At 37.2% G+C, this 22657-nt stretch overlaps 1 long non-coding RNA gene across 5 annotated transcripts in view; it reads left to right on the top strand.

Annotated features, from left to right (window-relative positions):
• The window catches only part of LOC123793426 (uncharacterized), a 384501-nt gene that overhangs the window by 242285 nt on the left and 119559 nt on the right, over positions 1-22657 (top strand). The window lies entirely within an intron of this gene.

Genomic DNA, 22657 nt, shown 5'->3' with positions numbered 1-22657 from the left:
ATTCCACTTTCATTCCCACTCTTGGCTTAAAATCTATACTATCTTATTTTATTTGTTTTCTAAATTTTACAATGTACACGTTTGGCTTACTACACTCTATCTTCAAATATTATGCTATAATACCTGGAATGTAAGAACCTTAAAACTATGTAGCTCCATTTGTTTTCCTGTCCTTTGTGCTATTGTTGGCATGCATTTTACTTACATAGGTGTAATAAATGTTCAAATATACTATTTGTGTTGAAAAGTCAACTACCATTTAAAGAGCTTTAAAGCGAGAAATACATGTCTTTTATGTTTACTGGTGTGTTCACCATTTCCATCATTTGTCACATTTCCATCTGATGTCACTGTACTTCCACCTTAACTTAGTATAATAATTACCTTAGTATAGGTCTGATAATCAATTATTTAGGTTAAGTTTTTCCTTAAAAAAGAGAGTCTTTAGTTTGCTTTTATTCCTCAAAGATATTTTCCTTGATAAAAATTTCCAAGTTGACTTTTTGTCCTATAACTATTTTAGGGTTCCCCCCCCCCCCTTAAGAAGGGCTTGAACTCACAACCCTGAGATCAGGACCTGAGCTGAGATCAAAAGTCAGTCATTTAACTGATTGAGGCACCCCATAACTATTTTAAACTAAGTGCTTTTGTCTTCTTGCTTGTATTGCTCTGACAAGAAGTCTGCTACCATTCTTATATTTGATCTTGTGTGGTGTGCTGGATCTGGCCTGTACCACCTTGTGAGATCTGACTGTGCCCCTCAGTTGTAAACTTGGCATTCAGGGACATCAAATTAATAGGTTGAAATAGGCCAAGTGTGAGTATTTATGTGTTAGGAATCAGCAAATACTACAAGTCATGCTTTTGTTTTGTTTTCTCAAGAGAGCAAGTTGTTAAACATTTGGCAGCATCTCATTATCTTTTATAATCTTTTTCTTTTTTTCTTAGACTGCTTTTGAGATTTTTCTCTTACCTTTGGTATTCAGTTTTATTATGATGTGGCTGTGTGTACACGTGTGTTATTTTTTTTTCTTCAGAGTTGTTGATATTCTTAGATCTGAGGTTTTATGTTTTTAATCAGATTTAGAGGTCTTTTAAGACATTATTTCTTCAAATATGTTTTAGTGTTATTCTCCCTCTGGGATTCTAATTACAAGTATGTTAGACGATTCCATCTTATCCCATGAATTATTGATGCTCTGTTCACTTTTTCCTCTGTGCTTTATTTTGAGTAGTTTCTGTTGCTGTCTTCAAGTTCGCTCATATTTTTCTCGAAGTATTTATTCTGATATCAATCCCTGAAAAGAACATGAGATGAGATTGTTATATGAAGTTGAATATGGGTTTATTGTATCATCCATTTCTCTCCTCACCACGTTCAGATTTTCCTCTACCTTCTTGAACTATGGAATGTATTTATAATACTCATTTAAATTTACTTTAATGCTAATTGTAACATCTCTTTATTTCTGTTTCTGGTTCTATTGACTGATAATTCTTTTAGTCATGAGTCATAAGTTCCTTTTCCTCTACATACCTAGTAATGTTTTTATTGGATGGTAGTTATTGTAAATTATATGTTCTCAGCTGTGGTATTTTGTTGTATCCTTTTAAGTTATATTGGGGTTTATTCTAGCGTAATGTTATGCTATTTGAAATCAATTGAATCATTTGAAGCTTTATTTTAAACTTTGTTAGAGCAGCCTTAATCTAGGGCTAATTTAGCCTCTCTATTGAGATATCTTTCTCAGAACTTTATGTAATGCCCTTTGTATTATGAGGTATTTCCAATCTGTCTAGTAAAAATATGAATAATTTCTAGTCCTGTGTTAACCCTGCCTACAACTTATCAGTGGTTATTTTCGGGGTCTTGGGTAGTTTGTTTCCCTGTATGAGCAGATTGGTAGTTAGCTAAAGGCTCTTGTTCTAGATTGTTCTATCTCTGTGCAGTTGCCTCCTCCGTGGTATCTTAGGTAGCAAACTTTAGCTGCCTTGGCCTCTTCAAATTCCAGTCTTTTCTTCTTAAACTCAGTGGGACTTTGGACTCTGGTTGGGCTCTGCTCCTTGCACCGTGGCCTAGCAACTGACTCTACGCAATAGATTGGTACAATCATAAGGGTCCCATTGCTTTTTCCCTTTGTTCAGGGATCAGAGCTTTGTACTGCCTGTTGTCCAGTTTTATAGTTGTAAATTCCATCCCTTTTATTTCATCACAGTTGGAACAAGAAGCTAAAGATTATTTTTAATTGAGTTATAAACACTATGAAGCAAATAATTTTTATTGTATTGTAGATTGTAGACTGTAAACAGTCTCTTAATGGTTGTTCCCTATTGAAAACACTAAGCAATGCAGTGTTTAGTCCTTACCTGCTTGTTTTTCAGGGCCTACTTTCATCCTTTAATCAATTAATAAACACTTATTCAGTGCCTAGAGTATGCCCAGAGCATTTTGCAATGGGTTTAAGCAGCATAGTATATTTATTCATAGTATGTTTTCTAAAGAATATTGTGGAAAACCGGAAGCTGAGATTTATTTTTCTGTATAAATCCTAAACTTTTATTTTTACTTTCTTTCTCATTCTTCTTTCATATACAGAAACTATCATTTCTACCCACTTAAGGGGGGGGGAAGCAGAGGTGATCATTGAGTGTGAATTTCTACTATCTTTGGAAAGTGGGATATAAACTATGGAGAAATCTGTTTCCACTTATGATTGTAAAAATTGGAAGGCAATGGAAAAGATATATTGTCAAACAGACACATTCTGATTTCTTACCTTGGAGAAAACATAGAAAGCATCATGAGTCACATAAAGGAAGGAAAGAACATTGGCATGACTGGCCATGGCAGGAAAATCTATGAAATCTTTGGAAATAATAATTTCGTTTTGTAGGTAGTAAGTCAAGCTTTCTGTCCTTGGGCACTTGGTAGTAAGTGGAATTAGGTAACGTAAAATATAGCTCTTTCTTCTATAATATACCTTTATACTTCTCTTTATTAGCCTAACAAATCTGCTCTGTCTCTTGGCCCTTTTGCTTTTTAGTTATCTTACTATTTTCTATCCTTGAAAATTCTTTTTTCTTCTGTGAGAAAATTTGACTACCTCACTTCAAAATTAGTGTTAAGACCTTTTCTATTCAAGAAGACTTCCTGGGACATGTTCACTTGACTCTACTTCCCTTGACTTAAGGTCTCTTGTTGAGAATAGTTGATTTTAGAAAATTAAATGTAGTCAGAATTACAGAATTAATCATAGTTGACTACATACATAAGGATGGAATCTCAAAAAGTGTGCTTATGGTAGGCAGTATTTCTTTGATAAAATAAGTCACAATGAAGAGGATATAAGTTTTGAGTTGTGTCCCTAGGATTGACGAATAAATAAAAATCACTACAATACTTACTTAGCCTGACATTCATGGTTTTCCAGGATTTGATGTCAACCCTTTCCAGGCCTCCTCACATATATCAATAGTTTCGTTAAATTTTACTTTGTGTTTTCCCAACTCTGAGCCTTTGTTCCTTTTCCTTTGAAGACCACTTTCACTTACTTTTATCTTTCAAGGAGCAGTTCCAAAACAATATTGTTCTTAAAGCTTTCCTGGTATCTTTCTCATTAGTCAAAATTTCTCAATTATGGGCAGCAGCTTCAAAATTACAATTGTGATGTTTTTCCATATCCTAAGATAGAGTTTTTCTAAGACTCAGAAATTTTCATTTAAATCATGTAAGTTTTCAGTACCTTTCAGTGATTTTTACTTTATCCATTGAAGATTATTTTCCTTGGAGAAGAGATGAGCAAGATAAGGGTCTCTTTGCTTTGTTTTAAGCCTAAAGCCTAGACTTATAAACTTTAAGAGTCTCATGCTCTACCGACTGAGCTAGCTGGGCACTTTAGACTTATAAACTTTAACTGTGAACTCCTATAATACTAATTTTTTCTTAAAATTATATTTATAGATCTTGTTATTTCTGCAAGATAAAATTATAGTCAGGCAAAGAGAGACTATAGAGTTATTTTGCAGAGCTTTATTACCAACTGTGGAGATAGTTAGGTCTGGTAGGCTTGTTGCCATTTCCTGTTTTTCACCTTGTGTCAATTTAAAAACCTATAAATTTCTTTTGTACAAGAGTGAGGTCTCCTTAAGCAGGAAAAATAATGTACAAACACACTTAGCAATTTTTTTTTTCATTTTTGGCATGTACATTAACTCTGTAGTCTACCTGAAACATTCATCTGCCCAAAAAAGACCAAGATGATGGCAACAGAAATGAAAAGAGAATAAGTGTCAATTCCCAGCTTCTGACATTCAGAGAGGATTTTGCAGCATGACAATTGGCTGAAATGAAAATATTTTTTAGAGAGAGAAGATTTTCTAAATTTTTTTCTCTCCTTCTTTAGGGTCCTACATGGTTTGGATCCTGGATTGAGTGCTGGGCTGTCTGCCATGGGGTCTGTTCTGCCATGGGCCATAAGAGGCCTGTAGGGAGGAAAATGCAGACTGGCTAGCTTAATGTGGCAGAGGTTCAAGGGGACCAGCTGGGGCATCCAGAGTTGAGAAAAGCCAAGGAGCACTACAGGATCGTAACCAAGACCAGGTTCTAACTTTAGAACCAGCAGATGTGAGGATCAGTATGCCAAACAGCAATCCATGAGGCAGGAACCATCACCCCAGATACCCAAGAAACCAAAGCACACCCCCACAACTCTTTTGCCTCTAGATTACATAAACCATGCCTATCCTCATGAGCTGTATACCCTGAAGCCATTTTAAGAATAACCAGGAGATGGGGACAGAAACATGAAACTAAGCAGTTTTGCCTAAAAAGTTTTTGCTTTACCTAAAAGTGGATATTTCATCGTATTGACTGTATCAGAGTTGACATTTAGTATCTTTTGTTTTTTCTTCTGATTTTGTTGTTGTTGCTTTTTGGTATACTCTGCAGTTGGGAAGGTGAGGAAAAGATTAGGGAAAAATTAAGGAGATGGCTTTTTTCTACATTGAGGTGTAGACAGTATTGGGACTGTGTCATATTTACTGGGCACCAGGCCTTCTGCTCAACTCTTGGATTGCAGCAGGAGAGAGGCATAATGATTGCCCTCATGGAGCTTACAGTCTCATGGGTTAGGAGGGTAACAAGATAACAAATACGTGATTGCAAATCATAATGAATTTTATATAGATGTAATGATGTGACTGAGGGGTGGAGTTGGGGAGAATTGTTCTGAGAGGTAGAACTTTCACTGACACCTGAAGAGTGAATAAGTACCAGGCAGAATAATGGAATTTGCACTCCAGGGAGGAAGAACAGCATGTAAGACCCCCAACCTTCTGTTGAAAGACCAGGAAGGCTAGAGTGTCTTAAGAGTGGTGTGAGTTATGATGGGAGAGGTAGGCAGGTGTCAAATCAGGACAAGCAGTAAAGCCCATGGCAAGGATTTTGGATTTCAGTCCCAGTGCAATAGAATGTTGTTGTGAAGATGATTGAAAAGAGATGGTTAACATTTTAAGAAGATGACTGGGTGGTTTGAGGGTTGGGGCCAGGGGAGGAATGAGTGTCAAATTATTTGATAGGCTTTGCCAGTAGTTTAGGCCAAGAATGACAGTTGCTTGGACCGGGACGGTAATAATGGGGAAGAAGAATAGGAGATAGACATTCAGAAAATGCTTTCTTCTGCTCTCTTCTTGAAACCCTAATTGCTGTTGTACCTTCTCTGTCAACTTTGCCCTTTCCCCATAGCTTTGTCCTATAAAATGAGTGCTATCCTTTCCTTTTATGGGGCATAATAGAGGTGGGAAGGGTAAGGTGATTTTAAGGTAACTGCCTAAAAATCGAATATTAGATGTTATAGTTCTTAGGGATCTCTGGTTATTGGTCATAAGGGTCCCTTGGCTGATGTCCTTCTCCTGAGGCTCCACTTTGCTGACACTTCCAGAGGCTCTTTTTATCTTAACATCTCCCATCCTAGACTAGGCTCTGATGGCTACCTTTGATGAATACTAAAATGACCCATTACTGAACTTTCTTAAGCTAACTTCTATCTACTCCAGAGATGAAGGTCAAGGATAGCCTAAAACCAAGAAACGAGCTGTTGTAGTAATTTAAAACCATTTTCCTGCTAATGTTACGTAAAACAGGAGCAGATAATACCTATCCAGCAGACTTGTTGTTAGAATGGAAGGTTATGTGAATAACAGCACCTTGAGGAGGAGGATGCCATGCTAATGAATTGCCACATTCTGTGACGGCAGGACCAGGGGAGGCGCAGATGTGTCTTGCACAGTTGTCCTCATTTAGGTGAGATGCCTTTGTAATTGCAAGAACCCCACAAGTGACCATGTAACCTCGTGTTCCTGAACTGAAATGAAAAAATTTGTGGGTGGCTAGTTCTCCCATTTTTCCTATTATTAAGGACCCCCAAACAATTTGCCCATCAACACAGGGCACCATGACAGGAAAGAGCTAGTTCTGCTCTGATGCTTATGAAACAGTGCGTTCACTTGCTGTGAAGCAGCTGAACTGTTTACAATACCCAGAAACATTATGCTTTTCTATTACTTTCTAACTTGCCTATCTATCTCTTTTGCCTAGAATGCCCTTCCCATGTATAAGACACCTAAATTTCTGCTCAGCTCTTCTCAGCTCAAGTGCTGCCTGCTCTTTCCTGACTCACCACTTCCTGTCTTAGCCACGGCACTCCATGGCGAGCTATTTCTCCTCCATTCTGAGTGTGTCTTATACGTATTCCCATCATAGAACTTTTCACTTTATGCCGTAATTGCCTGCTTTGTCGTTCTGCGACATTATAAACTCTCCAAAGGCAGTCTTTCTACCTTCCAAATCCCCAGCACTTCCTCTAATGCGTGACACTCATTGGGCACTCAAAAATTACTGAATGAATAAAGGAAATAAATATGCATTTATAACTGGAATTCCTACAGGGTGTCTGACTATGGCAGGTTAAGTTCATGAGGTTTTTATTAACAGGACCCTAGATAATCTGGCGTTTTGTGTCTGTTCCTTCTCTCTTTTCTTTCTGATTCTGCTCTCTTGCTCCTGTCCTGGTTCGGTTTGCTCAGCGGCACTGCCTTCTTCATTGTTCACCAAGCGCATCAGACCTCCTCCCTCAGGGCCTTTGTGGTGGCTGTTCTCTCTGCCAGGAATGTACTTTCCTCAGATATCCCAATGGCTTGTTCCTGCCCGCCTTCAGGTCTCTGCTCACAGATAGCAGCCCTCTCCCTCTCCCTGCACTACTGATCCCCTTACCCTGTTTTATTTTCTTTTATTTTTTTTTTTCCATAGCACTGCCTTTTAATACATGAATATACCTCTGTTTATTGTCTCTCTCTTCTTGCTAGAATGTAAACTTCATGAGAGCTGTGGTCATTGTCTGCTTTCTTCACTGACATTTTTCACTGAATGCACTCCTAATGGCTTAGAGGAGAACACTGTTTAGAGCGTTGGAGACACTCAATGAATACTTGCCGAATGATGAATATAGTAATATTCAGTTACATTTCCTAGAGGAGTCTTTGCTGTCATATTAACAATGTCTTAGTCTGTTCAGGCTGCTATAACAGAATGCCATAGACTGGTTGGCTTAGAAACAACAGAAATGTATTTCTCGCAGTTCTGGGGGCTGGGAAGTCCAACATTATGGTGCCCACAGATTCCGTGTGTGGTGAGGGCACACTTCCTCGATGGTGCCTTTTTTTGCTATGTTTTCATGTGGTGGGAGGGGGCCAGAGAACTCTGTGGCGTCTGTTTTATAAGAACATTTATACTATTCATGAGAGTACCGCCCTCATGACCTAATCACTTCCCCCTCACTCCATCTCCTACTTACCATCACCTTTGGGAGTTAGGATTTTAACATATGAATTTTGAGAGAACAACCATTCAAGCTATAGCAAATAACATAGTGGAAATGAGTTGATTTGCTTTCCTAATAGATGTCTAGGACCAGAGCAAGTGAGATAAGGGCAGTATATTTCAGTGGAATGAGAAATAAACACTACCTTTTGTTGGGAATGGGTAAGCTTAGGAAAGGTTTCACTTGGGAAGATCCATGAATGGCCCTGGATGGCTGTAGAGTATAATGATGGGGAAATAGAACAAAAGAGGTAGTGAGTGCTAAGAGTTCTAGCATTTGTAAAACAAAGCTAGGCTTTTTTTTTTTTTTTAAACAAGTTTGCTTAGGTTAAATCCTACTTAAAATAATTGCTTACATCACAATTTCATCTGAATAGATTAGCTGAATTTTTGATATTAGTATTTTAGATAGAGACCCAGGATGGTCATTCCCACTAATGAGAGCCCTGAATGGAAAAACCCTATTTACCAGCTTGATGAACTTACAGAACATTCCAGAGCAAACAGAGTATGTAGTAAAGAAGGCTTTAGGTAACAAACAAATAAGGCTCAAGGGTTTTGACCAAACTCTATTTAATTTATACAAAGTTGAGATGAAATGATTAATTCATAATATGTAACACCTATTGTATAAAGCAGAAACATGACTAAAACCTATTGTGTTTGTGTGTGTGTCTATGTGTGTATACTATTCACCATTATATTGATGTGGAGAATTAAAACTCCTTCAATATATCAACGTTTTTTCTTGTTCTTGAGTCCATTTTTGGTCATTCATTACCTTTATAAGAATTGAGCAGAGATTTAGTGTTTAACATTCAGGAGTCTTTCCTTGTCACCGATACTATTTCAAGCATAGGACACAGAAAACCACATTTGAGATATGAAATTGACTAGCATTCGTATCTAAGATAAATGGAAGGAAAATATATCAAAATGTATTTCAGTAAGCTGCACCATGTGTTGATCCATGATGTTCTGACTTCCAGTAGAAAATTATATCTTTATCCTCCAGGTTTGAGAACTGTATTAATACTGCGGGTTTCAGATTCATGATACAGTACAATCTCCTTTGGGTTATCTTTGCAAATATGTCTTATTCAAGTCTAAATAACAATAATGCTACATGTTTTTCATCGCCATTGCAGAGGTAAAGATTAATATGATGATATTAAAGAAGAAAGCATTGTATCTTGGAATGCTCAAAGTTCTTATTTATTTTTTCTCTTGCTAATAAAAAGAAGCACTTTGGAGAAATTTATCTTTATACTTCAGGTCATAAGCTGATGACATAATAAAGACATAAAGAAACATTTTCCTCTGAGGTGTAGTGCGAAACATTTGGACAGGTACATAAATATATTTCCTTTTCTCTCTCCTTAAATATTGATTATAGAGACCACATTTGTAAAGTGCATGCAGAATCAGAGAATAAATCTAGGATCACAATTTTCTCCTTCTATGGAAGAGCTAAACCAGAGTTTGGGAGTTTTTTTATTCATAGTCAGAGTTTACGTTTATGTTTGATGGTGGCTGTTATGATGTCTATAATCTATAATACTTCAGTAAACAGTCTGGTGGAAATGTGTATTAGGTAGCTTTAATCTCCATGGAAGGGCAGCCAGTTGCCCTAATCCAATATTCACACTCCAGGGGTGGTCAACTAGCATTTAATTAGCAAGGCCACACTCCATAGGCACTATTGTAAGTGCTTTACTTTTCTTTATCCCTAGCACCAAAGATTAGCTAATTAGCACATTTAGCAATGGGTTTTCATTGGCAGAATTAATGGCTTATAATTAGCATAATGGATGATGTAAATGAAATGTGGTGAAAATAGTGGCTTAAAAATATTAGACCAACTAAAATGTTTTTGAGGCATGCCGCACCTTGCCGAAATGGGATGTAAAATCGAAGTGAGGTTTTCCCCTTCATCTGTAGGAATGGCGCTGGAGGCTTACTGCTGAAGTGGCCTGGTGTGTTGTCAGGACTGTGGAGGATTCTGATTGCATAAAGCCCGCTATCAGGTTTAGTGAATTCCACCTTTAGAAAATGTTCAAACATGCCCCCCTCCAGGAGAAGTTTATACAGTGTATCGTTAAAGCACTTAAAATGTCATAGAGCTAGGATTAAATTTATAGTACAGGTTTTAAGAACATTTTATGCCTGCTTGCTACTAAAGACATATATCTCTATGTTTGGAGGTATTTGCTTTCTTTAGGGTCTGGATGTGAGCATTAAAACTATCTCCAGGGGGCCTGGGTCGCTCAGTTGGTTGAGCGTTGGATTCTTGATTTCGGCTCAGGTCATGATCTCAGGGTCCTGAGATAGAGCCTGTGTGGGGCTCCCCTGCTCAGTGGGGAGTCTGCTTGGGATTCTTGCCCTCTGCTCCTCCCCCATGCAGCTGCACGCTGTCTCTAAAATAAATAAATCTTAAAAAAAAATCTAAAAAGCTAATGATGTGCTGGCTAACTGAACATGATAAAAATAATTTAAAAATAAAATATAAAAAACCCTCAATAGAAAAAAAATAAAAAAATAAAATATTTCTAGATTAAAAAATAAAATATTTCTAGATTAAAAAATATGTCTAAGTCATCCTTCCATTTACTAATTTACTTGATCACTTATTTACTCATTTAATGAATACTTAAGAAATAATTACTAAGCATCTATGTACTAGCCGTTACGCTTTTTGCTGGGGATATAAAAATGGAAAAGATGAAGGCCTCATAAAGAGTGCATGTTTAGTGGGAAATACACAAATACATAGAGATACGTATAGTTAAATGTGGAATATTACCTTTGGAGCGTTATAGAGGGCACTTTACCCAGTTAGAGGGAATCGGGGACTTCTGAGGAAAGTGACAATTAAGCTGATCAGATTAGGTTGGATTTGGTTTGTTGAGGGAATGAGAATAATACAGGTAGAAAAAAATATGAGCCAAAGATTGGAGATGAGAGACAACACAGTTTATATTCATAACTGGCATATAACATAATAACAGTGACAGAAGAATAAAAACCCAATAAAAAAGGTGGGAAATTATTGTAAGATACAAAGAGCAGTTTTGCAGATTCAGGGACTGATTTAATTATTGCCATAAGTCATGGAAGCCAGCACGAGTAGCTACTAGGAGTTGATGTCCTAATTTCTCTGCCTCTCAAAGACTGTATGGTCTTCCTCATTTCTAGCTTCTGTGCATCTTTCAGTCTCCTTCGTCCTTCTTTATCTGCTTATATAACACAAAAATATCAGTAGTAACTACCATTATCATTGTCAGTCTCCCTGGGTCTTAACTAGATTTTTGAGACAGAGTGTTAAGAGAATGAAATTGATTTTTGTCAATCAGGAATTTGCCCCATGATCTAATCAGTTGTGACCAGGGGCACAGGATCATGTGGTAGAGCAAGGCCTCTGGTTCTGCCCCATGGGCTGGGGCTGTGGGTGGGGGAAGTTTCTAAAGGACATGATTCTGATGAGGCAGACAATGAATGCTCTGTGTATGTTGGTGTCCTTATGGATATCGGTATTCCTATGGATGGTTTTTGTCCTACTGTTAAAATATTTTCTAAGTTGTCTGCAATAAGTATTTTTTCATGATGAAATTTTATCAAAAGAAAAATAGTGGGGAAATAGAGAAAGAGCAGAGCAGTAAGGCAATGGGACCAAGAATGTTGGAGGTGATGATGAACTAGAAATAATTGGCTCCAAGTACGTTTGATAAGATTTGTGAGAAATAGACTGACAATCCTTGGGGATGTCTTACTGAAGCTCAGGGGGCTGCTGTCTTGAGATTTCTAAAAAAAAAAAAAAAAAAAAAAAAAATGACTGGGGCTCTATGCAGGTGAGGGTTTGCAAGACTTGAGAGGGGAGTGCTCTCCTTATATTTTACTAGTAAAGATTATTTATCCCATGAAGATTGCTAATGTTACTGAAACTAATAATGAAAAGGCTTGCCTGTGTGCATACAGCCTTATATTCTCATTTTAAAGCATTTTATTTAATATTCTTCTAAAACAAATATTTTAAAAATAAATACATGTTTCTGCAAAATAAGAAAATAGACTTGAAAATCTAAACATTTTCCATCAGGATCCCTGATGATACACTATTTGGGGGCATTGATGTTAGCATTGCAGCTACATCTTTCGTTCACTTATTTCTGCTGGGTGATTATGCAGAATCGGCTGTGATGTTTCTATGTGGGAAACATCACACAGGAGAGGAATGATTGTAATGAGTAAAGTAGAAACTCTCAATCAATTGAGCAGAATAATTGCAGAATCATGCCTTAGTAAGAATTTGAGAAGGAATGCTAACGTCCTGATGTGACTGGGAAGAGATGCTTTTGGAACCATAACAAATACTATTTGATGTGTTGCAAAGCATTCTTAAGCCAAGATTTTTTAAATTTGTATTTTATTTTTTATCTTTGCACATGGCTGTTTAAAGGGAGAATGCAAAGTTATTCTTTCATCTCAAAGAATAAATACAAAGATCAAATCCTAAGTAATATTTTTGGATAGGCAGTGTTGATTATTTATATATGATATTTTCCCCTGGGATGAGTGCTTATAGGGTTCCTATGCAACATAATTTTATAGATTCATCTGGGTGATTGGATCTCTATCTGATCTTTGTTTCATTTTTCAATATTTCCTTCTTCTAGTTAAGTCAGACCTCTGTTTCAGTATTAATTCACCATCAAGAAACATTTACTAAACACTTTTTAAGTATATGGTTTATACTTGGTACTCAAAATGCAAAGATGCATCTTTCTTGGACGTATGTACCTCATGGGGAAATAACTATGGTAGGGGTGCCCACAATACTTTGTGAAATTGCTACATCAAAGAATATTCCAGAGGAGAGAGAAATTGACTTATCCTAGGAAAGCAAAGAAACAATTAAAAAGTCTTCTGTGTGGACTCTTAAATAAAGTAGTCCTATTTCCTGATTTGCCTCGACAGTCTGCTTACGCTTGTTGTCCCAGAGTAATTACGAATAGCTCCTTCCTCACGATCAAAAGTATCGTAATACGCACCTCACGTCTATTGGGTCATCTCACTCTTAAAGGACAGAACTAAAAACCTTCGTTGGATCCAGTTTACAAAAACACATGGCCACCTCCGTGAACAAGTTTCACTTGGATCCTATAGGTTTTGGGATCCTGGGTTTCAGCAGGAAGTGATGTTTTAGAGATAGCCCACGTGGCAGCATGGAGGACGGACTGGGGGAGAATGCTTGAAGAGAACAGTGGAGGTGGCTGTTGCAACTGCCCACAGGTAAGCAGAGGAGATCCTGAATGCATACCTGGGGATAGAAGAAATCAAGAGATAACGAATTTGAGATAAACACTCATTTGTTTAAGATTACACTAATATATGTAGTTTATTGTGGTTTAGAATGGACACTTTTGCTTTTCTAAGTTATTACTATTATATGCGATCATCACTGTTTTGTAGCATAGTTGACACACAGTGTTCCATTAGTTTTAGGTGGACGAGATAGTGAGTCAACGTCTCTGTACGTTACGCTATGCATCAGTTTTGCGTTCTTGTTCTTTGAGGCAGTTGTTGGAGTGTGGGTAGGTGACCGTGGACTTTGCAGGTTTGTTCTGTAGGAGACCAAATTCAACTCAATGCAACAGTTAAAAAAATTTATACATAGAAGCTTTATGATTTTTAACTCTCATGATAAACTGGTTGTTTAAAATTATTTTTGGTCATTCATTAATAAAATATTTAATCAGTGTCTCAAGATACAAAGATTTATCAATTTACTCATTTTCCTTTCCACGTATTTGTATGTAAAAGTCTCACCATTTACCACTCTCCATAGTCGTCATTGGCAGTGAGTAGGCAGCTGTTTAACACATTTATGGATGTCATAAATCCAGCTGTTTTCATTTTCCATTACCCAAGTTCCTATAGTAACCAGTGACATTCAGTACTGACTTAATGATTCACACTGCACTAAAACTGCTTTTGCTTTTACTCAGATGAGTTTCAATTGCTTAATATCCTCTAATTTCCTACCTTTTACATCTTTTCATTCCATACCCATCCTGTTCCAATCCATCCCCCAACATGTTTCTGAGCTTGAAAATGTAGCAATCACCGGTTTTCTCAATGTAATCACCTATTTCAAATATAGTGTTGAAATTCACCAAGCAAATGAGTGCATTTTAGAGACTCCAGATTCCAACAGGTTAACCAGAAGAAATTCTTGTTACGTAAATGATACCTTTGGGTTTTAATGTATCTTTTCAACTTGAAACACAGAAAATTTAATTGAGCTCTGTTGTGAGCTGCATGATTATATGTCACATTTGAAAACTTCTTTATTTTGGAATACAATTTGAAATTCCTTAGGCATAATTCCTTACTATTTCATAAAAATAGTGAAATAGCTTTTCCATTTGCAGAATTTGAGTGTCAAGAATGTGATACAACTGTTATGTGTACCAGTACAAAAATCAGTAGCCTATGTGGTTTCTCACTTTTACTGTCGTCTTAAAAGAATTTCAGCTTAGGAGCTCCTGGATGGTTCAGTCGGTTAAGCGTCCGACTCTTGATTTTGGCTCAGGTCATGATCTCAGGGTCCTGGGACAGAGCCCTGCATTGGTCTCTGTGCTCTGTGGGTAGTCTTCTGGAGATCTCTCTCACCTTCTTCCTCTGCCCCTTACCCCACTTGCTCATGCTTTCTCTAAAATGAATGAATAAATCTCAAAAAAAATTCAGGCTATACTTTCTAACCTACATGGTAGGGGGTGAAACTCAGTGAAATGATAGAATCTTTTTCTCCTAATCTAGTGAAATAGGTTGAGTCCAACAGGCATGGTTGGAATATGGACTCTGCCACTTACCACCATGTGACTAGAGCAAGTGACAATCTTACTTTATTCTAAAGGAGATAAAGAAACTATGGCCCGTAGGCCCAACATGACCTGGCTTTTGCTAGCCTCTCAGATATCCTCCAGTGGCATCCCAACTACTGTGAACTTGCTTGGGATGCCACATCCCTCGATAAAGCCTTCTGCCTATTTCTTGAAACATGCCAGACTCATTCTGCAGTTTTTGACTCTCTGTCCAGAATGTTCCTTTCCTGGTCCTGCAAGTTGGGCTCTTTTTCATCACTCATGTTTATCTCAAATGTTTTCTCTTAAGAGAGGCCTTTCCTTAAAATAGCCCCCTCACATCATTACAGGGTCACATTAAGCCTGCTATTTTTTTCTTTATGCTTATCACTAGCCAAAAATAATATAATTTTTTTATGTCTGCCTTCTCCCATCAAATTCCCATGAAGAAAAGGACCTTGGCTGCTTTCTTCACAGCTGTATCTCCAAGGCTCAAACAGTGCCTGGCAAATGGTAGGGGCTCATTGATTTTTTATACTGAATGAATGAATGAATGAATGAATGAATGAATGAATACCTATTTTTAGAAGAGTGTTGTAAGTGAAGTGCTTGACCCAGGGTAGATGCTTACATGATGGCATTCATTCTTATCAACTATACAAGTGTGATTGTATCTTGAAAGTTGTCAAGTGGTTATTTCACTGTAGAAATTATTCCGAAATGAATGAGCTTTGCAAATCAACTCCCCATACATTAACTTACTTGGAATATTCCATCTGTTTCTTTGTGGAATCCTGACTGATACATCCTCCTCCTTCATTAGATAAGGGATTGCTTATTATTGTTAAAATTCAGCATTGTTTTATCTGGTGTAGCTTTTCAGGAGTCCTCTTTAATCCAGGTAGGAGTAACTACACTTCTAGTTGTTTCCATGTTTATTACATACATCCATTGTAGCACGTACTCTATTACATCTTGGTGCTAAGGCATTAATAATTTTTACTCGGTCCTGTCCCTGTGGAGAGAGTTTGTGTCTTATCTGTCTGGGCATGTATAATGCCAAGTACAATGCTGACCTCTTAGAGGCACTCAATCGTAGCTGTTGAATAGATGACTCTGAAAAGTATCACATATCATATCCATTCTAGGGGTTTATATCTTTATCATGATTGCTAAAACTTCAAATCCAAGCTCACAATGCTGATGGTAGAATTTAAGTGGCATAGCACTTAATCTGAGAGGGCAAAAATGGACACGTCTCAATGCTACAGTATAGCTAAGAAAAGCAAAGGAAGTAGGTTGCGTTAGTTATGTGATTCCAAACTGTGGGATTAACACTCAGTGGGTCAGTTGACAGCAAGGAAGAGGGGGGTAGGGAAACAATACAGGAAAGAGTTTGAGTAGATAACAGTATTTAAAATTTCCATCCCAAATGACTTTTAATAACTACATGCAGTTTTTTAAATAGCGAAACAAAACTAATTTATGATTTAAAAAGTTTTGTGTTAAAATATTGTTCTTTCTGATTCAGAATTAGATTTCAGTACTTTTTAGAAAGCGTAAGGTTTGTCTTCTTGAAATGTGTTCCTACTTTTTTTTCTTTTACAATCGAAACCTCAAACAACCATGGTAGATTGCATTTTATAAAGGTAGTATGTTAAGGGTGATTACCAATTATGCTCTATTTTTATACTAAGTACTGTTAGATATTTTAGACGGAATTGTATCTTTACTGTACATAAGCTAGCAACATTTTAAATATACTCTAGATATGTAATTAATAACTTAATGGCCCTAATGTTAGTATTAGCAGGAATATGTATTGTTCTTTATTGCTTTTGTAATGATATTAAAAGGCTAAATTAAAATTCACCTACATGGCAGAAGAAGAAGAGAGCAGTTCTATTATTCGTGTAAATGTCTCTTAAGACAAATTTACATAACATATAATTCAAATAACCCCACTTAGTCATACCAAGTCTTCAGTGAAAGTCTAGTTACTGGCTTCAAATCTTCCAGGCCTGGTACACATTAATCTGTATAGATTGTTTTATTCTTTCTTCAGGGAGAGAAGACTACACCAAAATCTAGCAAGGATTTAATGACATTCTTAGTTACTCGATGAAAGGTTTTATTTTATTTTTTTAAATTTTTAATATTTATTTTTTTGATATAAAGTTCGATGATTCATTAGTTGCGTATACGATGAAAGGTTTTAGAGTCAATATTTTACAGAACTCTGAATGCCAGATTTGTGTCTTTGAGACCTCAAATGGCTAATGTGATTGCAGAGCTGGCCCTAGGCATGGGAAAAGAGGAAGCCAGCTATGTGGTGTGTTTTGAAGGGAAAAAGAAAGGTTTACCTGCCAACATGTGTCTTCCCATTAAGCTAAGCTGATGCCTACCATTTCTCATTAATATCACTTATTTTAAATTGAAAGGATCTCTCCTCATAGCTGTTTTAATACAAACATTCAACCCCTGATAGTGAAATCCTACTAATCAATAAGCATCGGTGAACTCATAAGCGCTGATTAGTTTATAAATGAAAGTGACACACCCTAGAATTCCATCCTTGGTCCTTCTCTGTTTCCACTTCAATTCCTATTCTCGAGCATTCTTTTCCACCCCTGAAAAAATATTAGTGTTTGCAAGGGTGCCCTGCAGACCACCTCCAACAGGATCACTTCTGGTACTTGCTGAAATGCAAACTACTAGGGCACCTGCCAGTCTTGCTATATCAGCAACTCTAGCAGCAAGATTGTAGACTAGGCATTGACATATTTTTTAGGCTTCCTAAGAATCATTGACCTATTTGTTGATGGCTCTTGTCTGTATCCTGGGGTTCTACCTCTTTCTTTCTTTCTTTCTTTCTTTCTTTCTTTCTTTCTTTCTTTCTTTCTTTCTTTCTTTCTTTTTTAAATTAAGGTATATTCACATACCATAAATTTCACCATTTTAAAGAGTACCATTCAGTGGTTTTTCATATGGTCACAAGTTTGTGTAGCCATCACCATTATCCAGAAAATGTTTGAGGCAAGTGCTGTGGACATTTCCGTTATGTGGGAGAGTCAATAAGAGAAGAACTCTAAGGATTAGGTTGCTAAGTGTTGTCGATGCTCAAGTTAGATACTGCAGGGCTTTGTCCATTGACATAGTAGTAAGTGTTCAGGATCTCTCCGGGGAAACAGTGCACAGCTCTGGGGGTGGGGACAGAGGGTAAGGATTGTTCTGAATTTATGAGTCATCAGTCACTGTAGTATCTTTGCTGTGTATGTGTGTGGTTTTTACATTGGAAAACGTAAAAGGAACAATCCATCCTTTACAATACACTTCTAATGGTAGTCTCTGTGGCTCCTAGGTGAAAGACTGCTTCGGGCACTTTCCTTCTTTCGATCCTTGACACAAACAGTGTAGAAGACTGCTCTCTGTATCATCAGAGGTGAAAATCAGCCTTATTAGTCCCAGTGTCTCCAGTGCCCACCATGGTCTCTGCAGGCAGGTGTAGGACGTTAGCTAATGGCCTCTTCACTAAATGGAACTAAACCACTTCCAGCAATAAGAACTCTAAAAGCGCGGTACATGGCTGTTCTTTTTTTTTTTTTTTTTTTTAAGATTTTATTTATTTATTTGACAGAGAGAGACAGCGAGAGAGGGAACACAAGGGGAGTGTGGGAGGGAGAAGCAGGCTTCCTGCCTAGCAGGGAGCCCGATGCGGTGCTCGATCCCAGGACCCTGGGATCATGACCTGAGCCGAAGGCAGACGCTTAACGGCTGAGCCACCCAGGTGCCCTGTACAATGCTGTTCTAAGTCATAAGCATTAAAAATGAAATCGTCAACCTCCACCCTCAATGATAGTAGTTTGTATTTTTTCGTTGAACTTTAAGAATATCATTTACATAAATATTTTGGAGATTATTTGCTTCTTAGTATCTGCCAAATTTCTGCAGCGTTTCTTTTTAGTTATTTCCTTTTATGGAATTTCTCTTTTTTTGAAAAATTGGAACAACACTTGGGTCAGGTCAATATAGTGGGAAAGTCAGAGTGAGGCACTAAAAGCTCGGGATTTTAAAACACTTAATTGAAATTGTAATGGTTGTTTTTTATGGCACAAATTAAAGTGAAGATTTTGGTATGGAGTGAATTAGATTAATTTATGAATAGATGATTTGTGTTTGATAAAAATTGGTACTTAGGAGCCCAGATGCTTTTTTTGTGTGCCATGTGTTGACAGCCCAGTTAGAGATTTGCCAGTCCCTGTTTCGTGATGGAAAGCTAGTGTGTGAACGATGGTCTACAAAATGCTCTCTTTGAAAAACAACAAAGCTGATTTAGTAAAACTAAATTCCAAGTATATAAGTGATCTTTTCAATCAGTGACCAGACTAAATTAAACATATTTTTAACAAAAAGATTTGGATATAGACAGAATTTAAATAGCAATAACATCTCAGTGTGTCTGGCAAATAATTTATTTGCCCTTTGTATGTTAATGAAGCCCTATAGAATTTTCTTCCTCCCTCAACTAGTATATCATGGATTTAGACTAAGCTTGCAAATTCCAGGCTGAAGTGAAGGCTCCTTTTTTTTCCACCCTCTCCCAAAATCCCGAAGATTTTACCGAGATCGCCTTCTCAGCCTTTCCTACTGCACGCAGCCAGACACGGGGGTACTTGTTATTGGCAAGTCGAAAAATTTTAAATCATGAAAGATTTACATGAATGGTAGAAGATTTGAAATGGTTTATGGCATGTTCATTCACACTAAATCAGCCTTTGCCTTTTTAGGCTTTTCTTTGAAGACACTTATGCAAATCGAAAATGACAAGAATGGGTTTAAAATGATTTTCAGCATCTGAAGATTAGCAAAAAATGACAGACTCATAAAGTACCGTACGTTTTTTGAGGCTGAAAACTTCCAGACGTTGTAAGCTGGAGCAGACTGAAATGAGAATAGATAAACATGTTAGAGCTATTAATTTCATCTTTGTTATTAAAGCAGCTCAATTTCATACTCTCAGGATGTCTTCACATTCCTTCTGTGGGCATTAGGAAGTAATACCATCGTTGGCATACACGCTGCCCTGCTTAAAGGTTTATTATCTGTGTTCTCCTTGTGGTGTTATGTTGAACTAAGCATAGAAGTTCGCATATTATGCAAAAGTTTTATGGCAAAGGGCTGAATATGACAGTTCTCGACAGAAGTTGATTTTTCTCATAAAAGTAAGCAATTTTACTGTATACTTTTTAGTTATTTAAAACTATGATTAATTGCATACAATCAGTAGAATTTGTTTATTGTTTCTCCTTAATTTTCAGATATGTATTTTCATTTTCTCATACTACCTCCATCAATAGGATCAAGGGGAGTGAAAGGCAAGTGTTGGCGTTTAGTCATTCGATTATTTGACCATCTGGTGGAGAATACAGAAAGGTGGGGAGGCAATTATAGTAAACACTGTAAATGCTATGGAGAAAAATTAAAGTTATGGTGTATTTTATAAAGGTGTTAGCAATAATATCATCCATCTTACATGCTTTTTTCCAATGTGGCCTGGACTATCCCATCAAGAGATGGAGTCTGATTCTCCTTCCCTTGGTTCTGGTCTGCTCACGGTCGTACTCTTGTATACAACAAAATGAGAAGTAATGCTGTAGGATTTCCAGGCTAAGTTGGAAGTGTGACAGCTTCCTTTGGGTTCTTGGAAGCTCCCTTTCTGGGTGCTCTTAGATTGCTCCCTTTTTGAAATGGGCATCCTGCACTTCCCTTTGACTTGGGCAAGTGTGGCTGCTTCAAGCCTTGTGCCTCAGGGTGTTGTTACATTTTGGAATACCTTCCTTGGAATTTTCTACGACCCGTCTGGCACCTGGGACTGGTTGGGCTGGCAATGCTAACTGGACATGATACCTCAGGCTAGACTGAATCCTGTGTGGACTCTCATACTTGTTTCTCGACTCCTCTACTCCATACATGGGGTTGACCAGTAAACCAGAGGATTCGTGACTATGGGCTGTCCAGAAGCTCTGTGCTGGGTCCAGTTTCCAAGGACAGCCTGATGAGCAATGCACTCCCACTGGTCTGTACTCTGTTTATTTTATGGGATCATGTCAGAGTGGTGCTGACGTGCTGACTTGAGGTAACTCGATCTCACATTGGACATAAAGGGGTCTCAGGGCTCACGGCTGGTGAAAGTATATCACTGACTGCTGGGCTCCAGTTGTCATCCATGTTGCAACTGCAGTGCAGACTTCAGTCTGTGACACTGTGAGTCTTTAGCTGGGCTGGGTGAGTGTATAATTATACATAACATGCCAGTGACACTGCTCCTTTAGCTTTGCCTACACAACTAACAGAAAATAATCATATACACACACACAGAAAGAAAAAGAACAAAACCATATTGTCAAGTGATAAAGCAATCTGCAGAATAAGACTCAGAGGTCTCTACAAGTTTAAATGTTGAGCAAAGCAGAAGTAACTGAGGGAGCTGGAAGAAGACACTAAATTTAGAAAAATGCTTGCATCTATTATTTCAGTATCAAGGGATGCCAAACATTGGACTGTGGGTGTAGACGTGGATGGCTGAAACAGTGGGGTAGAAGTCACTGAAGTTTCCAAGGAAATGGAGGGGCTCACAGTAGTGGCTTTAAATATAAGAACATTTAGACTAGAAACCAAAATTAATTATGTAGAACTAGATATTTATATATGCTTTTAAATCTAGATGAAGGATGTTTTTAGCATATTAATCTTAAATTTAAGGGAAATGAAATTAATAGCAGCCAGAATCCTGAAATTTAGGAGGAATTAAAAAAAACTTTGAGGATTTTGAGGACTGATAAATATAAAATATGTCAGTTATGCTTTATGATTTAAAGAACAGTTCTGTATTTGGAAAGGAAAATAATTTTAGGAATGGTGTTTTAGTTTCAATGATTTTTACAGTTTGTATCCAGAAAATATACTTCACAACAAAAAAGTCCTGTCTGCTGACCTAACTTCCATTACAAGGTGAATGTAACATTTTAATTCATAAATAAACTATTTGTCCTCAGAAACTTTTAATAACTAAAAGAAACCTTAGCATTTTAAATCAGATGTTACAATGAATGTCCATATTTTGTTATAATTTTAAGAAAAAAATAATCATTTCTAAGCAGCAACTTCATTTAGTAGCTAATAATAAATAATCAAGAACAATTTGGAAATGAAAATAAATTTCAGTCCTTCTACCATTGTCCAATTTCTCATTTTCCTCTTGTGTAATGTGGTGATAACAGTAACTATACGTGTTAGAGAATTGAAACAACAATAAAATAACATAATTTGGTTCCTTCACCTAGAAAATACTCAGACATGTACCTTATTCCATCTAGAAAGGCATATTTCCTGTCTTTGATGACCTACTGGCTGATAATTCTGTGACTAACAGCTCAGAGATGGGAATAATTGAAAATGATTTCTATATATTAGAGAAATGATCCATTAAACCCAAGATACATTGTGTTAGAAAAAATTCTGAGACAGACGACTACAAAGTAAGTACTTAAAAAAAAAAAAGATTTATATATTTATTTTAGAGAGTGGGTGGGGGGCAGAAGGAGAGAACCTCAAGCAGACTCCCTGCTGAGCATGAGCCCAATGCTGGGCTCCATCTCAGGACCCTGAGCTTGTGGCCTGAGCCAAAATCAAAGAGTCGGATGTTTAACCGGCTGTGCCACCCAGGCTCCCCTAAGTAAAGACTTTTTAATATAAAATACTTAGGAATTGTAATGAGATACAAATTACAAATGAGCCAGCAACAGGAGGTTGTATCTAGAGAAGCAAAGAGGGTACAGTTAATCATGAAGAGAATGGTAATCTTCCAGCCTTACAAACGAACACATTCTTGCTGACTATTAAAAGCCTAGATTTGATT

This window comes from Ursus americanus, chromosome 35 (genome assembly GCF_024610735.1).
Source record: "Ursus americanus isolate L20-20 chromosome 35, mUrsAme1.1.p, whole genome shotgun sequence".
NCBI lineage: Eukaryota > Metazoa > Chordata > Mammalia > Carnivora > Ursidae > Ursus > Ursus americanus.
The sequence above is the reverse complement of the archived record's forward strand: the minus strand, read 5'-3'. Positions and strand labels throughout refer to the sequence as shown.